We start from the raw sequence: 19778 nt of genomic DNA on the forward strand, positions 1-19778 counted from the left end.
ATACTGAGACGGAGAGAAATATGTAAATTAGCTGACAGTGACACAAGCCCAAAGTCCTCTCTGCTAAGTATGTCTGCTCATGCTGCTAACCATGCGAGAAGTAAGGAAGATGGCCCCAGCGAAGGAGGTTCCTGCCAAGAAATTGGCCAGTAGGAAGAGATGTCTGCTAGCACCACTGGCATCAAGCTTGCTTCATTTGTTCTGTGCATGCTGTACCTACTGCACCCTCCTACGGGCAGGAAGAGGCTGAGAGGAGGACCACCCCTGGATTAACAATGATGCCACCACCATCAGAATCAAAGCTGAAGTTTCCCAGGGCTTTAGTGACTGCAGTTGTGGTTGACAGCAGGGAGTCTGAAATCGACTGGCCCGAGCAGCGAACCGAATCATCTTTACAGGAAGAACAACACCAACCACAGTCTACTTCATCTGATCTTCCGGACGTAGGAACAGAGCCAGATGTTTTGCTACTGCTCTTCCACTGGACACATCGTCTTCATGATCTCCTGCTGGGATAAGAAAGAGCACTCAACCATGTTTCTCAACTGGCTGATTTCGATGATCTTGACATGGATCGGCCCCCAGCCTTGCTGCATAATTTGGCCCTCTAGTGCTGCATAATTCAGTGGCCCTGAGTACAGAGAGGTCCCTCGCGTGCAGCATTTGCTGCCCATCTCTGATGAGGGTCACAGGTGGCCCTCCCAGGTGAATCCCTGACTAGGATTGTGGTCCGTATTTGGACAAGGGTGTATACCTCTGCCAACTAGACTCCATTTCTAACACCTATGAGGGCACAAGGTCCAATCAAGCATGCAGATAGTGGAGAATAAATTACTGAAGAGGCTCATACCCCAAACAACAACTCCCTTTATAGTGCACGAGGAACTAGGTGTCAGCTACTTTTCAGATTTCAGATTTCTTGGCCCTAGGCTCACTGTTAAGGTGGTTGACAATCTGGATAAATCGGGAACTGCAATTTAATTCATGGGTCATTAAAAATTATCTACCTCTGGAGAAAGTGAACAGCATTCAGTTGACTAAGTATATCAGAGACACTGCGACCAAGCCGGGGCGACCAGAAAAGTTAACCAAGAAAGAGCTGGTCTGGGTAAAGAAACATTATCTATTGATGGCCCAGACTGAGAGAGAATTATGTGAGTTATGAAAGGCCCTCAGTTCCCACGCATGTTTTATTAAAAACATACCTAAAACTGAACCCTACCTAGAAGTGGTCACCAGCTCTCAACACCATTTCCTTTCAACAAGAGTCAGGCTTAAGCTTTTGCACTGGCTATTGGCGGATCCACCAGGTTGGAACACAGTTGGAAAATAGTTGCTAACTTGGTCCCATATAGCTGTGATAGCTTTTCAACCCAAGATACCATGCATTTTGTTTAGTTTTGCAACCATTATCACTTATTAAGACAACGCTTGATTTCGCATCTGCTGAAAGGGATGGGTTTCTCACCTGCTCTTTTATACCTCCAGATGCTGTCCAATGTTACAGTCTGTTTTAATATGTCTAATTTTTTAAGGGGTGCATTGAGAGCCAGAAAGAGATGATCTGTGCAAGAAGTGAGCTTATACCTATTTTAATGTTAATGCCTCGGCCAGCTTGTCGTTTTTATTCAATGACTGTGTGCTTTGGTTTTTAACATATTGTTTTTATTGTAACAATGTTTTATATATGATCATTAAATTGTGTGGTTTTTAGCCTATTGTTTTGATTCCACTCATTTTATGTTTGTAGAAGATTTTATTTTCTTGGATTTTGTATTTGGTCATTGTTATTCCTGTGTTTTATGATTTTAATCAATCGAATAAAGCATATTTGACTGACTGGCTGATTACATCAATGGATTTAGAGCTATGATTTCAGATCATATCTCAAATTAAATTGTTGTATTTAATATTTTTTGCAGAAAAGATACAGGAATTTCAGAGGGGCACAGCCCCAAAGCCCTAAAGCAGAAACCGCCACTGACAGAGGTCTTTTGAGCAAATTTATATGACCTTGTGGAGCCCTGGCTAAGCTTGAATCTTCAAATGAGCCCTCATCGGGACTTCCAGTACAGCCCGGTCATCTGATCGTTAACCAAGCCCCTAGTGCCAGATCTCGTTCCCTTAAACTGCACAGTCGTTTTTCTCAATTGGCAAACCTTTAGTTGCCACTGTAAGTCCCTAGTAAATGGTACCCTGGTACCTAGGGAATGGGGTACTAAAGGTTGGCCCCTGAGGGCTGTAGCACAGATTGTGACACCCTCAGAGACCCTCTCACTAAGTGCACAAAGTGTGCACTTGGTACAGACCTAAAATGAGAAAACTACATGGTACACAGCCTGTGTGCCATGTCCCTATTACGCTGCACGCAATATATGTAAGTCACCCCTCTAGCAGGCCTTACAGCCCTAAGGCAGGGTGCATTATATTACATGTGAGGGCATATCTGCTTGAGCAGATATGTTCCTGCTATGTCTTTGTCAATTCTCAGACATAGTAAGTGAACAGTGAAGCCATTTTAAGTACGTGTGCTGGACACTGGTCATTATGAGTTCCTCATCTACATGATGGATTCACTGACAAAAGGGATGTTTGGTATCAAACATCTCATATTAATACACCCTCACCGAATCCAATGATGTATTTAATAATGCATGCACTTAGAGGGCACCTTAGAGATGCACCTTGAAAACCTACCAATTCCAAGCGTGGGCACTGACTAGTCAAAAACAGTACAGCCACCTAAGACAGAGTTCTGTCCCCCTGAGGTGGGAACCAATGCTCTTGAGGGCTCAGAACAAAAGCCTGCTCTGGGCAGAGGTGTGACCCTCTCTCCCATGCAGGATGGACATTCCAGGATGGGGAGCTTCAAAGGCCTTGCCACGTCTGAAATGCACCCCAGGCCTCTCCAAATGGAAGAACAAGCCGACCCCCAGTTCCTGACCCCACTTTTGGCAGCAGGACTGGTGGGAAAATGAAGTAAATTAGAAGGTGTGCTCACTTCAAGCCATTCCCACCCCTAGGGTAGACGAGCTGAAGTGGACACTACTTTTTAAATTCCTCCATCCTGCATGGAGGGAATTAGGCCAATAGGATTAGGGATGTGCCACTTCCTAAAGGAAGTGGTCGTAGCAAGGGTGTAGTCACCCTAAAGGTGAGTAACTGATTGGCTACCCCCGGCACTCCCTGTAACACCCCTAAATTGAGTATTTAGGTGGCACCCCTGGAACCTAGAAGAGCCCATTAGTGTTTAAAAATGCCAGTTTGGATTGTTGAGAGGATAGACACACTGAAACATTCTTTGGAATTGTGCACAATTATTGGTGCTCTCTAGAATGGATCAGGCTTTCAAGAAGTTGAAGCTACACCTGGGAGTCTGTACCTGGGGATGGCAGTACACAGGAGCCAGCAGGCAAACTTCACAACAAACTTTGACCAGATTCCTCCTTGGTTTGCTCTCTGTGCCGTATTCACCTGGGAGGGCCACCTGTGACCCTCATCACAGATGGGCAGCAAATGCTGCACGCAAGGGACCTCTCTGTACTCAGGGCCACTGAATTATGCGGCACTAGAGGGCCAAATTATGCAGCAAGGCAAACTATGCAGCACGATGCGGCACATTTTGTAATAGTATTCATTATCTTGTGACTTTTACACTTGTTAAGACAATCTTGACATTGGTTGCGCCTCGATAGTACCTGTTTAACACCCAACTATAGCAATAAACAACAGAAAAGTGACCCGTCTGCCAGCGCGCAGCAACGCATATTGCTCTGCTTTTAGTGACTTTTGCACCGTAGGAGCTAGAAATAACATGTTAGTGTAAAATCTGCAGATGATGCAGCCGAAGGTGGATTATGCGGCAAACGCGGCAAAGTTATAATTGTGCGTAAAGATGCCTCGGCCGCACAATCGCATAATTCCAGCGGTCCTCCCTCTACTACAGGAATTACAAGGAATGACCAGGGTGACGTCAATGCTAAACACTACCCTTCCCATCATGCCCCGCGCGAGGGCTGGTGTAGGCAGATGTTATTAGCTAGCAGAGTCGGGAGTTTCACTTTCGGGTCCGGATACACGTCCTTCGGTGCCAACAGGCGGGAACCCCCCAGTGCCACCCCTGGCACACCGAGGCCCCCCTCCGGCTGAACCCTGGTCTTTGGAGACACAGGACCCCAAGAGTTCACAGAGTCAGGTACAGTGTACCCCACGGGCGTCTGGAGATGGGGGCGCCCCATGGTGTGCCCAGCAGCCCTAAGACCTGTCGCTGTCCGGTGAGGGGCAGCTCAGGGAGGGCTGGACTTTACTTGAGATCACTAGAGCTCTCAGTCTGTTCTGCGCCTCATCCATTGAGGCGCTTTTGCGTTGCATTCTGGTACTTGTAGTCTTGGCAAACTGTACTCCAGGGTGCAGAGTAAAAACAGGAACTGAATGAGCCACTTTTAGATAACTTGATACCTGCTCATGAAAAGTTTACAGAACATTTATCCCGTTGTGACATGCAACATTTATCAGGGAGTCAACCATTAGACGGGGAGGAGGGAGGGCGGGGGCAGTCAGCTGGGAGGCTTGAGGGCGGGAAAGGTGCTTGGGGTGGCAGAGGGGGGCATTTTCTTCTATCAGATGCCACATCAACTATTGGTTTATGATAAAACACTTTGAAAGTAGAATGAAAGGACCAATCCTCCGCAGCCATAACGTGTTCCAATCATGACCCAGTGGAATGAGATTTAGAGGCCATGGCCCAAAGCACAGCATGAGCCCCAAAGAGGGTCACATCGATACCAGCTTCACCAACAACCATTTAACCCATCGGGCCAATGTTTCAGAAGAGACCGGGCGGAAAGGTTTCTGCAAAGAAATAAGCAATTGTCCTGTTAGATCTTGTCTGAATTCCCGCATACAACCCTCAGATGCTTCGATGCGCTGAACCACAGTTTCTTATTGTGAGGAAAGGCAGGACGGAATGCGGTTTTGGTACGTCTTGATATAGAGAAAGATACCCCTGAGGGAGTAAATACTCTACCCGTAATATCCAAGGCTCTCGCGTCCAATACTCGCCTGCAGGAAATCAGGCACAAAAGCAGAGTCAATTTCACTAATAGTTGTTTGGGAGACCAAATCTCAGCTGCATTTCATCCCATAATGCCGAAAATGTAGGTTGAGGGGCTTTCACCATTCGAATTCCCCGGAGCAGTGCTTTAAATGGGCCAGTACTGTCCGGTACTGAGTACCGGCACTTTTTTATTTTGAGGGGAAGAGTACCTGCACTTCTTAAGGAAAACGTAATACTTTTAATTGGAGAGTACCGGCACTTCTCAGAAACAAGCAGGTCTTCTTGTACAGAGTACCTGCACTTTCATTTTTCCATTTCAAGCACTGCCCCGGAGATGTTTACAAATGCTCACCTGTTGGTTTACCCTGTGCATGAGGATGCCCTGCAGATATGCCTGAGCGAAAATTGTTAACCGTTCTATATGCTTAACCCTGGGTGGCCAAATCCGAAAGAAAATTAGCTATTACATTAATTTCTGCCCCCAAGGGATCCACACCCCGTTCAACGCACCAATGAACCCATTGCTGCCAGGCCTGTTCATATCGTGTATGAGTAGCCGGGGTCCAGGATTGTTATAGGAAAAACATTGCTGAATCTGAAACTCCTTGCACTTGTCAGTGTCTCCATGAAGTCTCCACACCACCCCTGCGTTATCAGAGGATGAGAAGTCCCATCGGATCTGAAAGAAGGTCCGGGAGGATTGGTATCTGCACCAGGAGGTCGCATGGCAAGGCCATCATTAATGGGAACCAGGGTTCAGCATTCCAACATGGGGTCACTAAAACCACTTCTGCCCCCTGTCGATGTATTTGGGTGAAAACTCTTGGTATCATAGAGAATGGGGGAAAGGCATACAGAAGGTCCCAGTACCACGATTGAAGAAATGCATCGGAACTCGCCGCCTTAGGGTCCGATCTCCAACTGAACAATGTTGGTATCTGTGTGTTCAGGCAAGAGGCAAATAGGTCTGAGTTGAATGGACCCCAGTGATGATCCAGTGCCTGAAACACTGGAGGAAGATGTTTCCAATTGCTGGGTCACGCAGCTAACGTGAATTTCAGCCCGATGTCACATTGGATCAGCCCAGAATGTACCCTTCTATCACTAAACTTTGATGATTGAGGCAATAATGCCAATAAACCTTTGCTATCTGCCAACAGGCGAGATCTCGTACCCACCAGATGGATTATGTATCTGACCGCGGACACAATGTCCATCTTGAGAAGAATACAGCAATGAGCTTTCCTTGGCGAAATGGATCTGATCGCAAATGTTCCAGCTAAAAGCTCTAAGCAATTGATGTGATAACGAAGCTCTTCTTGTGACCATCGGCCCGTCTCTAATGGACCACAACGTGCCCTCCAACCCCATTGGTCGGCATCAGACTCTGTGATCACTTCTGGAACGGAGGCGAAAATTGCTTGGTCGTTCCACGCATCCATGTGAGTCAGCTACCAGATCTCGTTCCTGCCCTCCAATGACAGAACTACCTGCTCCGAATATGTCCGGCCCTTCAGAAGATGCATGATCTTCAAACGCTGAAGGGGTGAATAGTGTAGAGGGCCTGGGAAAGTGACTTGTATTAAGCAAGCTAAAAGTCCCACTAGACGGGCTAAGATCCTCAACGATATAGTCGGAGAGGCAAAGGCTTTCTTCAACTCCTTCTTGATAGAACACTGTTTGAACAGCGTTAATAGGAGCTGACCCTTAATGGACTCTATCTGAAAACCTAAGAATTCGACAGTCTGGGAAGGCAACATACTGGATTTCTCAGGATTGATGACAAAACCGAGGTCTTTGCGTAACTGAATCGTCCAAGAGAGATGACAAACAACGCTCTCTCTGTCTTGGGCCATGATTAGAACATTGTTGAGGTAGATAATCAATCGCACACCTCATTCTCTGAGATGTTGTACCACTGGCCGGAGTAATTTGGTGAAACACCAAGGGGCTGAGGAGAGACCGAAGGTAAGGGCGGTGAATTTGTACCACTGAAGGCCCATTGAAATTGAAGAAACCTGTGGGGAGCAGAAATTGGAACCGAAAGTTTGGCATCTTTGAGATCTAGACGTACTAAGCAATGGCCTTCTCGTGAAAGATCTCTGAGTAAGTGTATGCCTTCCATTTTGAAATGATGATACATCATCCAGGAATTGAACTGCTTTACATTCAGAACTAAGTGGGACCCTCCGACCTTTCTTTTGCACCAAGAAGATCGTGCTAAGGAAGCCCCGAGGATGGGGCATAGTTTCCACTATGGCTGCTTTCCAAAGAAGCAATTTAATTTTTTCCTTTATGAACGTGCGTTCTGTTTGGAGAAAAAGGGAGAGGAAGGGAGGGGCCATTTGAAATGGAGGGGAGTAGAACTCCAGCTGAATCCCTGCACTGTCTGCAAGACCCACTGATCCTGTGTGATATTCTCCTACATATTCAGAAAAAGTTGTATGTTTCTTCCCAAAATAACCTCTGAAGAGGAAATGAGTCTCAGCTGCATGGCTGGAGTTGGAAGCGTTGTCTCCTCCACGATAACCTCCTCTGGAGGCGCATCCACGGCAGAGGTGTTATAGGAACCTCCTCTGCCTCTTCGAGGTGCAACTCTTGAAGTCTGAGGATATCCATGGCTGGCGCCCGACTTCTAAAGTGTTGGCCCTGGTTAAAAGGGCATAATTGAACACTATTTTGATGGAGGTTTGAGCTTTGCCAAGTGCTGTAAAAGTGGCTACATATTTACTCAGGTCTTTGACAAATTTATCGCCAAAAAGCAAACCGTTGGCCAAAGTACCTGCTTCAATGGAGGCTAGTTCTGCCAGCTTCGGGTCAAGTCGCATAAGGAATGACCTCCTACGTTCCGTAGACATGGCACAGTTAGCATTTCCCAAAAGGCATATAGCCCTTTGTGCCCATTCCAAAAAGACTTCAGGATCTAAAGGGGAATTGGATTCCTTCACTTGGACTGTCAGATCGAGGATCATAGTCAAAGGGCTGGTGAGGCCTAGAAGTTTATCTTGGCAGCCGTGCCAGGTGTGGTCCAGACCCTTCTTAGGGTCCTTTGCAAAGTTGTTCAAAAAGGTCGTCATGCTAGGGTCTAAATCCCAGAGTGTTTATTACCTTACCCAAGAGAGAAGGGCCAGGGCACTCTGACCTGAGGGAGTTCCGGACATCTCTTTTGAATCCCTGGCATAATCTATCCTGCACGTAATGTACTACTTGCATTCAAGAAACAAACTCCGTAGAGCATGGGTGAATAATATTCTCTGGATCGAATAAGAGGTTCTGTCCACTCAGACCTGGAATTTCAGAGGGTAGATAATGAACTTTATGTTTTTTCTTGGACGGAAGGAGAGTATCTCTTGTGGATCCCTTTGCGAGCAGCACTTAGGCTTATCAGAGCGTAGTGCTAAGCATTTGTTGTACTCACAGAGGCAATAAATGATACACACACTCAATAAATAAATCCGAGATCAACTAAGATAAGTACACAACTTACAAATTCAGTCTTGGGGATTTTAGGTCAACACCAGGAAAGGTTCAAATCAGTACCAGTAGTGCACCCACAGTAGCACAGGGGTGGCCGGGTGCAGAGGTCAAATTCAGAGTCAGGTGCCCAATGTTAACCAGTGGAGACTGAGGGTGGTTGAAGGTAAGCACAAGGAGATCATCAGACAGCACCAAACTTACACCCTCAGTGGCACGAGGGCATCCGGGTGAGGAGTGCAACACAGTGTTGAGAGCCCAATGTTAACCAATGGAGACTGGGGTAACCAGAGATATGCTGCTCACAGATGAGGAAAGCAGTATCAGGGGTAAATTTCCTGCGTTTGAGGTAAGCATAGGGGGCCACAAGGCAGCACCAAACTTACACCCACAGTAGCACAGGGACGGCCGGGTGCAGAGTGCCAACACAGCATCGGGCACCCAATGCAAATCAATGGGGGAGATCAGTTTTGGATACCGGCTGCAAACTCGAGTCAGGAGGCTGAAGAAAGAAACCCCACAGCTGTGCAGGTAAGTTCTGATGCTAGGTGACGTAGGCACACCACGGTTCAGCTCCCCAAGACCCAGGGGCTCCGGGTGCAGGCGTCTTCTTTGGTGTCAGGAACGGCTTACCTGGCAGGTCGTGGTCAGGGTGAGTCTTCGGTTTGAGGATGCAGGCTTTGAGGCAGAATCCAGCAGGGGTCAGCACATGGTGGACTCAGACTCAGAATCACTGGGGAACATTTACAGGACTGGTGGTCCACTTGGACTCGGGCCATGGGCATTGTGTGCAGAGTTGGGTCCGGAGGCACTTTCGTGGTTCCTCAGGGCTTGGTTCTTTTGTTTTAGAGTTAGTTTCTTCTTGAACAGGTCCGCTATCCTCCAGAGATCTTGGTCTTTGTCGAAGGCAGGCAGTCCTCCCAGAGCTGTGGAGGTTGCTGGGCTACAGGACGGGTCGTCCTTTGGCCCAGGATTGTCGTGGGCTGCAGACAGGCGATGGGCTGGGACAAGTTAGTTGGTGTCTGCAGTCTTCTCTGCTGATGTGACTCTATTGTGTCCAGCTCTTCTTAGGTCGTCAGGAATCTGAGTTCTAGGGTTCAGGGGTGCCACCTAAATATTACATTTATGGGTCTTACAGGGAATGCCAGGTGGTAGCCAATAGGTTGACCACCTTCAGGGTAACTACACCATTCTTATGACCACTTCCACTGGGAAGTGGGTATAACCCTAACCCTAGCGGCACAATTCCTTCCAAATAAGATTGAGGAATTTAAGAAGTAGTGCCCACTTCAGCTCGTCCACTTTAGGTGTGGGACTGACATGAAGGTGGACATTCCTTCTAGTTTAACTAATTTTCCCGCCTGTGCTGCTGCCAAAAGTGGGGTCAGGACAGGGAGCTTGCTCATCTCCATCTGGTCAAACCTGGGTTGCATTAGAAAGGCGGCAACTCCTTTGAATCTCCCTGCCCTGGAATGTCCATCCTGCCTGTGAGAGGAGTGAACACCTCTGCCCAGTGCAGGCTTTTGTCTCTGGGCCTCGAGAGCACTGACTCTCATCTTTGAGGTCCAGAAACCCGTCTGAGACGGCTGGACTGGTCAGAGTCAGTCAACACACTAGTAGTTGGTAGTTTTTCAAGGGGCACCTCTAAGGTGCCCTCTGTGTGCATTTGTTTTAATAAATCCTCCATCACTGGTGCCAGTGAGGGTTTATTATTCTGAGATGTTTGATACCAAACATCTCTTTCTTCAGTGAAGCCATCCTGTAGCTGGGGGAACTCATATTGACCAGTGTCCAGCACATGTACTTAAAATGACTTCCCTGGTCACTTACGATGTCTGGGAATCGACAAAGACATAGCAGGGATATATCTGCTCGTGCAGATATGCCCTCACATGTAATATAATGCACCTTGTCTTAGGGCTGTAAGGCCTGCCAGAGGGGTAACTTACATAAATTGTATATAGCAGTGGTTCCCAACCTTTTGATTTCTGTGGACCCCCACTTTAACATTAATGGAACCCAGGGACCCCCACTGAATCATCATGGGAATCCGGGGACCCCAGCCTGAGTCATTACTGGAAGCTGGGGACCTAATTTGTTAATATTTAATATTTTTTCATTTTCTAGGCTCTCGCGGACCCCCCGAGAAGGCTTTGCGGACCCCCAGGGGTCCCCGGACCACAGGTTGGGAACCACTGGTATACAGTGTTTACGGGACATGGCACAGAGGCTGTGTGCCATGTCATGTTTTCAGTTTTGGAAGCACCTTGTCACGCAGCCTGCAATGGCAGTCTGCACAAGGTTGTTGTTGGGCCCTTCAGAGTGGCACACGTTGTGCTGCAGCTCTGAGGGCCCCTCTTCAGTCTCTGTGCCCTAGGTACCAGGGTTACCATTTACTAGGGACTTACTAGGGACTGAAGGGCCTGGTCACTTGGGGATCAAGTGACCGGGTGTCTTGTTTTAGGGAAGGAACACCGGCACTGGGGACCTGGTTAGCAGAAGCCCAGTGCAATCGAGCCGAAGTTGCATCTAAAAGCCAGTGTGTGTGGGTGGGGGGGAGGCCTGCAACCAGAACCCAGCTCCGTACATTGTGTGTTTAAACTATGTCTTCAGGTTACTGTAATTCAAAGCCACTATGCCTTTTTTGTTCGAGTGAGAATCATATTTTTTGTGATGTGTATTGCAACTAACAAGGGGTTTCTATACTTGTTCTAAGTACTCCTGACTTCTAGGTACGCCATTTGATGTTCTGTTAGGTTTATATGTAATGGTTAATGTTTTAAAATGTAAAACGTTTATTGTAAGCATTTGGCTTCCAGCTTAGGTGGTTTCCTTCTTTTTAATTTTGTGGCACGCGCTTGCCAAGAAACGTAACTATTGCGTCATCTTTCCAAGGCCAGAGCTCGTGGTTTTGAAGTTTGTTGCTTGCAGGACAGTCAGATCGCATCCAACAGGTCATGTCTCCCTGAACTCCAAGAAGTTGCACTTACTGCTTAACAATGGGTAACAACGTCACCTGATAGTTTGGGAAGAAGGTACAGTGTGTTTTCATATTCAGTGACTAAGCTCTGGCAACACCTTTGCCTTGCCAACTTAACAAAGGCAGCACAAAGGTTCCTGAACTGGCTCGGTGGGTTAAACGCTCGCTGCAGGCGTCTGCTGTCATCTGCATGTCAGTTAGAAGTTCGAGTCCTCGACCTTCCATCCTCCACAGCTGGCACATTCGGTACTTTGTAATTTGATAATCCAAACGGCTGTTTGCAGTGCCTAAAAACAATAGAAATGCGGAACGAGGCACTATATAATTACAAGTAATTTAATATTCTGCCATTCGAGGCTCACCCTTTCAGGGCATGGGCAGAGATACGGACCTGTTGCTGGGGAGATGCTTGGAGTGCTGGATTAAACGCTGCCCAATGAACACTTTGCGTGACTGAGTGAAAGATGGACTATCTGAAGAAAGGTCATGAAATGACCATGCACTGAGTGACCACTGTAAAAGGTCGAGGAAGCCCGACAAAGGAAGCCTGCAGGCAATGACCCGTGTTCCTAGGGCAGCTGTAGGAAGTCAGTGTAAGGCGAATTTATCCAATGGGGAACCAGGGATCAGTCTGAAAAGAATTTTGTGGCTAGAAGATGAACGTAGGTACTTTTCAGGAAACTCCATCCATCCCACTGGGGCTGGTCTGGAAGCTAAATCTCACCGCGTCTTCAGTGGGACTCCTCAGCGTTCATTTCATAAACCTTGTGCTCCCAACCCTCACTGGGACTCACTTCAGCTCAGTGTGCACCATAAAAACAATCATTGGAGATGCAAGTATGTCTGCATTTAATGTGCTGCCGCCTGCACTCTCACAGGCACACCTCTCACCCTGCACTCTCACAGGCACACCTCTCACCGGCACACCCCTCACCCTGCACTCTCACAGCCACACCTCTCACCCTGCACTCTCACAGGCACACCCCTCACCCTGCACCCTCACAGGCACATCCCTCACCCTGCACCCTCACAGGCACACCGCTCACCCTGCACTCTCACAGGCACACCCCTCACCCTGCACCCTCACAGGCACACCCCTCACCCTGCACTCTCACAGCCACACCCCTCACCCTGCACTCTCACAGGCACACCCCTCACCCTGCACCCTCACAGCCACACCTCTCACCCTGCACCCTCACAGGCACACCGCTCACCCTGCACTCTCACAGGCACACCCCTCACCCTGCACCCTCACAGGCACACCCCTCACCCTGCACTCTCACAGCCACACCTCTCACCCTGCACTCTCACAGGCACACCCCTCACCCTGCACCCTCACAGGCACATCCCTCACCCTGCACCCTCACAGGCACATCCCTCACCCTGCACCCTCACAGGCACACCGCTCACCCTGCACTCTCACAGGCACACCCCTCACCCTGCACCCTCACAGGCACACCCCTCACCCTGCACCCTCGCAGGCACAGCCCTCACCTTGCACCCTCACAGGCGCAACTCTCACCCTGCACTCTCACAGGCACACCCCTCAACCTGAACTCTCACAGGCACACCCCTCACCCTGCACTCTCACAGGCACACCCCTCACCCTGCACTCTCACAGACACACCCCTCACCTTGCACTCTCACAGGCACACCCCTCACCCTGCACTCTCACAGACACACCCCTCACCCTGCACTCTCAATGGCACACTCCTCACCCTGCGCTCTCACAGGCACACCCCGCACCCTGCGCTCTCACAGGCACACCCCTTGCCCTGCGCCCTCACAGGGACACCCCTCACCCTGCACCCTCACAGGCACACCCCTCACCCTGCACCCTCGCAGGCACAGCCCTCACCTTGCACCCTCACAGGCACACCCCTCAACCTGCACTCTCACAGACACACCCCTCACCCTGCACTCTCAATGGCACACTCCTCACCCTGCGCTCTCACAGGCACACCCCGCACCCTGTGCTCTCACAGGCACACCCCTCGCCCTGCGCCCTCACAGGCACACCCCTCGCCCTGCGCCCTCACAGACACACCCCTCACCCTGCACTCTCAATGGCACACTCCTCACCCTGCGCTCTCACAGGCACACCCCGCACCCTGCGCTCTCACAGACACACCCCTCACCCTGCACTCTCACTGGCACACCCCTCACCCTGCGCTCTCACAGGCACACCCCGCACCCTGCGCTCTCACAGGTACACCCCTCGCCCTGCACCCTCACAGGCACACCCCTCACCCTGCACCCTCACAGGCACACCCCTCACCCTGCACCCTCACAGAACACCCCTAACCCTGCGCTCTCACAAGCACACCACTCACCCTGCTCCCTCACAGGCACACCCCTCACCCTGCGCCCTCACAGGAACACCCCTCACCATGCGCTCTCACAGCCACACCCCTCACCCCTCACAGGCACAGCCCTCACCCTGCACCCTCACAGGCACAGCCCTCACCTTGCACCCTCACAGGCACACCCCTCAACCTGCACTCTCACAGGCACACCCCTCACCCTCACAGGCACACCCCTCAACCTGCACTCTCACTGGCACACTCCTCACCCTGCGCTCTCACAGGCACACCCCGCACCCTGCGCTCTCACAGGCACACCCCTCGCCCTGCGCTCTCACAGGCACACCCCTCGCCCTGCGCTCTCACAGGCACACCCCTCATCCTGCACTCTCACAGACACACCCCTCACCCTCACAGGCACACCCCTAACCCTGCGCTCTCACAAGCACACCACTCACCCTGCTCCCTCACAGGCACACCCCTCACCCTGCGCCCTCACAGGCACACCCCTCACCCTGCGCCCTCACAGGCACACCCCTCACCCTGCGCCCTCACAGGAACACCCCTCACCCTGCACAGGCACACCCCTCACCCTGCGCCCTCACAGGCACACCCCTCACCTTGCGCTCTCACAGGCACACCCTTCACCCTGCACCCTCACAGGCACACCCCTCACCCTGTGCTCGCATGGGCAGCGTCCCTTCCCTCTAAAATACTGGAAACAGGAGTGAGAACCAAGAAAGAGTGTGTACCTCCCCCGGTGCAATACAACAATGGTGCAACCAGGAGGAGCCGAGCAATGAACTATGTGAGAGTGCACATAGGGGTGAAGCCAAGAGATGCTATACTCGGGACATGTACTCCTTGCACCATGCAAAGTTTCTTAAACACAATTCATTTTCACTGGCAACCTGCGGTGGAAGATGAACGGATTTTCCACAATCAGAAGGCGACAGGAAAGACATGTAGTTAGAAAAAGCAAGACTACCTTCCTGAGATCTAAACAGGATGAGATAGCTGCCTGGATCACCAACTCCCTCCCTGCATCTCCGAGGCAAGGATGAATTTTCCATAAGCTCTTGAAAAGGAATAACGCATACCACAGATGTTTTTATGCTGGTAGCGAGCTCTTCGTCTGTATTGTGACTGCAGGGTCCCTCTGATGCACAGAAGCCACTAGGATCCCAGTAAAGCTGAAGGTAGTAACCGCCGTAGCTCCCAGGTTTTGAGACTGCTCATGTGTGACATTTCCATGGCGCCCGTGTGCGTATGAGTGACATTCCATTGACAAATGTGTGACGTCAATTGGCATGTTAACACAGGTAAGTCATACTATGGAGTGTAATAAAATAGCATAAATTACACCCTTTGAGCAATATGAAGGTCTGGAAAAGCCCTGTTTAGTCGCTAAATTGCACAATGTGAAATCCCGGCTTCCTAACTTCACCAACTGTGTGATTCTAAGCAAATATTTTATTTCACTGTACCCCCTTTTTGTTCACGATCACATATTCGAGAAATCCCAGAATTCAAAGGAAAAAAAACATGGACTGGAGCAGCATATCGTGCATGGACCTGGGAAACTTGCCAACTATGTAGCTGCAGACTTGCAGATGACATTGGGAATCGCACCGTCACGCTAAGAAAGCCTCAGGCAACTCCGATGGGCCAAGAGGAGCTGTAAATGTGTGACGATGCATTTCAATGTGGTGATGCGGGAACCAGCCCTGAAATGTGTTAGTGTCACTTGTGATGCGTGGCACTCGGCTGGGCTGAACAACAGGGATCCCTGGGACTATATGGGTGGGCACTATATTGTTAAGTGTTCCAAGTCAGGGGAGGTGCTGCTGGAAGACGTACAAGTACATCATGGTTTGCTCTCATGCTTGTCGGGTATCTTCGGGGTAGTACCTCAGTTCTTAAGAGTTGTCGTGATTTTCGGTGTGGTGGCACCCATGTGCCCAGGAGCACACACTGGTGCAGAGTGCAACCACAGAGATGCAGTGGACTCTGTTAGGCTAAGTGTGGCACCCAATGCTTTAAGAGTGCCTGGACCGGCCAGGGCCAGGCCATGGCAACGCACAAAAGGGATGTTGAACCAGGGCTACCTGTGGTCTTCTGTTTCTGTCATTCACCAGTTGGCCCTGGTTGCAGCTGTCTCCTGGTCACACGCTATATTATTGGAAGCCCCCTTCGCGACACGGGACTAATCCAGATGGTGGATAGTGCTGATTATCTTTGGTGTTCCAGGGCCTAAAGAACTATTTCATTCAAAAGAATAACCAAGTTATGTTTTTTTATTGTGCTGTGTCCAGTAAGAAACTATTCATGACTTTGTCAAACACAGGATTCTATGTCACATGTATTAGGCTGTGCCCTTACTTACAGAGGCTGCACCTCTTCTAAAGGTTTTCTTAAAAACGCTTCCCTAGCCACACCCGTTTTAGGCTCCGCCCCTTTTTCATCCCACTTAAAGCGACGGTGGCATCAGATTTTTAGCCAGTGACAACCAAGAACAGGGCATTGTGGGAAGTTGGTTTAAGCAAGCCAGAGTCGATCCCAACTAATGCTGGATGACACAAGATAGGTCCTGTAGAGAGAGTAAAGAACTGACACCTGCATCTTGGGGTGTGGGGCCCCTGCGGCCTGGTATTCATTGCCAGGGTGTAGTGGTGAAGCACTGAAGGGGATATTGAAACCCACATGCTGGGATTGACTGGTACACGCTGGATGAACGGATTTTCCACAATCAGAAGGCGACAGGAAAGACATGTAGTTAGAAAAAGCAAGACTACCTTCCTGAGATCTAAACAGGATGAGATAGCTGCCTGGATCACCAACTCCCTCCCTGCATCTCCGAGGCAAGGATGAATTTTCCATAAGCTCTTGAAAAGGAATAACGCATACCACAGATGTTTTTATGCTGGTAGCGAGCTCTTCGTCTGTGTTGTGACTGCAGGGTCCCTCTGATGCACAGAAGCCACTAGGATCCCAGTAAAGCTGAAGGTAGTAACCGCCGTAGCTCCCAGGTTTTGAGACTGCTCATGTGTGACATTTCCATGGCGCCCGTGTGCGTATGAGTGACATTCCATTGACAAATGTGTGACGTCTGGATCATGGTGCAAAAGTGGACCAGCACCAGGTAGGTTGATGTTTCTATGGAACTGTCTGGTTGACACGCAGGTGAATAAGCTTGGAAGGCAGTCTCTGGGCTTCTGGTCTTTGTTGTGGTGGCTGGAAGATGATTCTTCTTGCATGTCTTTGGTGATGGCCATCAGAGCTCCAGGTCCTTTAGGCTTCAGGAATGGTCCTTTCATGAATCGCCCTCTGCACATGCTGCAGTCGTAGCTCGGTCTTGGATGTTCGTTCTTGTATCTTTGGCAATAATCATCAGGGTATAATTCCTAGAGACTTCAGGATTGTCTCTTCCATCAGTTCTCCCTCCATTTCGGCAGCGGTTTCAGCTGGGCCTTGGATCTTGTGTCTTTAGGCTTCTAGACTGGCTCCCCCACAAATGACACCTCCACACAGGCTGCGGCCTCAGATAACTTTCGGATCTTGTCCTCATGTCTTTGGTGATGCTCTTTCGGGCTCTGGGGAGACTTCAGGACTGGCTCTTCCATTAGTCGGCCCTCCACGTAGGCAGCAGTCTTGACTAGGTCTTCAGTCTTGTCCTCATGTCTTTGAGGATGGCCATCAGGACTCCAGGCCCTAGAGGCTTAAGGAAGGGTTCATCCATGAATCGTCCTCCACGCAAGCTGTAGTCATAGCTGGGTCTTTGATATCCATCCTTGTATCTCCGGCAATGATCATCAGGTCTCCGGGTCCTTGAGGCTTCAAGACTGGCCCTACCATGAGTCATTCTCCATGCAGGTTGCAGTCTCAGCTGACTCTAGTATCTAGTCCTCACGACTTTGGTAAGGCTCTTTAGGGCTGCAGGGAGACTTCAGGAGTGGCTTTTCTATCAGTTAGTCTTTCAAGTGGGCAGCAGTCCCAGCTGGGTCTTGGATCTTGTCCTAATGTCTTTCATGGTGGTCATTAGGGCTCCAGATCTTTGAGGCTTTGGGACTGGCTCTTCCATGAGTTGGTCCTCAATGGAAATTGCATTCTCAGCTTGGTCTTGGATCTTGTCTCCATGTCTTTGGTGATGCTCTTTAGGGCTCCAGGTAGACTTCAGGCTCTTCTGTTAGCTGGTCATTCGAATGGGCAGCAGCCCCAGCTCGTTCATGGATCTTGCCTCATCTCTTTCACGATGGTCATCAGTGCTCCAGGTCCTTGAGCCTTCTGCACTGGCTCCTTCATGAGCTGGTCCTGCACACACGATGCAGTCTCAGATGGGCCTTAGAATGTGTCCTTGTGTCTTTAGGCTTCTAGACTGACTACTCCACGAGTGACACCTCAACGCAGGTGGCAGACTGAGCTTACTCTCAGATCTTGTCCTCATGTCTTCGGTGATGGCCACTTGGTATCCAGGTCTTTGATGTTTCGAGATTGGCTCTTTCATGAGTTGGTCCTCCACGCAGTCTGTAGTCTCAGCTGATTCTCAGATCTTACGAGAAAAAGGTACCAAGGCGCACAGTTAAATCCCGACAATTCTTATAGACGCACGGTCCAATGATGGATCAGCAGTAGAGGTTGAATGAAGGTTCTTTTTATTCTTCATGTTTCCCCCCAAATCTTCGTATTATATATAACACATCTACGAAATGGCAGTCGACATGTGCTTCGTCTACAAGACTTTTTAAAGTCTGCAAATAGTATACATAAAAGGCTCATACTACTACGAGTTAGGATGACAACAAAGAAAGACCAAGACATTTCTGTAGAATTTTACTACAGTGTGGATGCCAAAGAAAGACGGCTCACGCGAGAGAGAAAGGAGAAAAGCACAGATGTATGGAATACAGAGACATGTTGGCTGCCATTTTCGTAGATATGTTGTATACCATACGAAGACTTGGAGAAAAAAAGTGAAGAATAAAAAGAACCTTTGTTCACCTCTACTGCTGATACATAGTTGAATCATGTGTCGATAAGAATTGTCGAGATTTAATTGTGTGCTTCGGTACTTTTTTGTCCTAAGCTTCCGATGCTGGGACCTTGCTCCACGATGGGGTTTTCACCCATGCTGGCAGGGTGACGGTACCAAGAGAGCGCCACCACAGGGCCAGTCTTTGCCATTACGGGACTCCCCCTTCTGTGACCACATATTTGATGTTAGAACCTTATAGTATAAACCATCGTATTATTTTTTCTGACTCTCGGATCTTGTCCTCATGTCTTCGGTGAAGACCAGCAGGTCCTTGATGTTTCAAGACTGGCTCTTCCATGAGTTGGTCCTCCACGCAGGCTCTTCCGTCTATCTCATCACTAGATTTGGGGAGGCCCAATCGCAGTTATGGTTTTCTTCCTCCGCAGCACTTCAGCGGAGCTGCAGGTTTGCCCTGCCTATTTCTAGCTTGGAGAGGAACAGCCGTGGTCCTCACTACTTAACTTGAGCCGGTGGTTTCCGGTGCTCAGCACTGGCACTTAATTGTCAACACTGGCACTTGTGACAGCTGGCACATGATGGCGCTGTATGTGTAATTTAAAGATGAGCAGAACAAAAGTTGTTTATTAATTAATTATATATTAAAACTACTAATAGCTGTCGCCCAACCCATTCTTACAGCTTTCGGGGCCTCAAACAGTCTGAATTGTCAGACTTGTAGTCGTGTGATGGTTTGTAGGTATGTCATTGGCAAACCTGGCAGGGGCAATGGGAGGGGCAAGCCTCGGTGGCCTCCTGATGAGGGCCCTGGCACTTTTGTGTGTGTGTGTGTGTGTATATATATATATATATATATATATATATATATATTACAAATCAAGCACTGGGCATGTGCATTGGCTTACTCCAGCCAGACACCATCAGAGCCAGTAAGAGCCTCTTTGTGACACTCCTTGTAGGTGTTGCGGGGCTGAG

The 19778-nt window shown here is 49.4% G+C and overlaps 1 protein-coding gene across 1 annotated transcript in view; it reads left to right on the forward strand.

Annotated features, from left to right (window-relative positions):
- Positions 1–4024: 4024 nt before the first annotated feature.
- The window catches only part of LOC138293656 (apolipoprotein L3-like), a 165081-nt gene continuing 149327 nt past the window's right edge, over positions 4025–19778 (forward strand). The window contains exon 1 of the mRNA XM_069232948.1: positions 4025–4195. The gene's annotated coding sequence lies outside the window, so the exon portion shown is untranslated. The remainder of the gene's footprint in view (positions 4196–19778) is intronic.

The sequence above is a fragment of the Pleurodeles waltl genome, chromosome 4_2 (genome assembly GCF_031143425.1).
Source record: "Pleurodeles waltl isolate 20211129_DDA chromosome 4_2, aPleWal1.hap1.20221129, whole genome shotgun sequence".
Taxonomy (NCBI): domain Eukaryota; kingdom Metazoa; phylum Chordata; class Amphibia; order Caudata; family Salamandridae; genus Pleurodeles; species Pleurodeles waltl.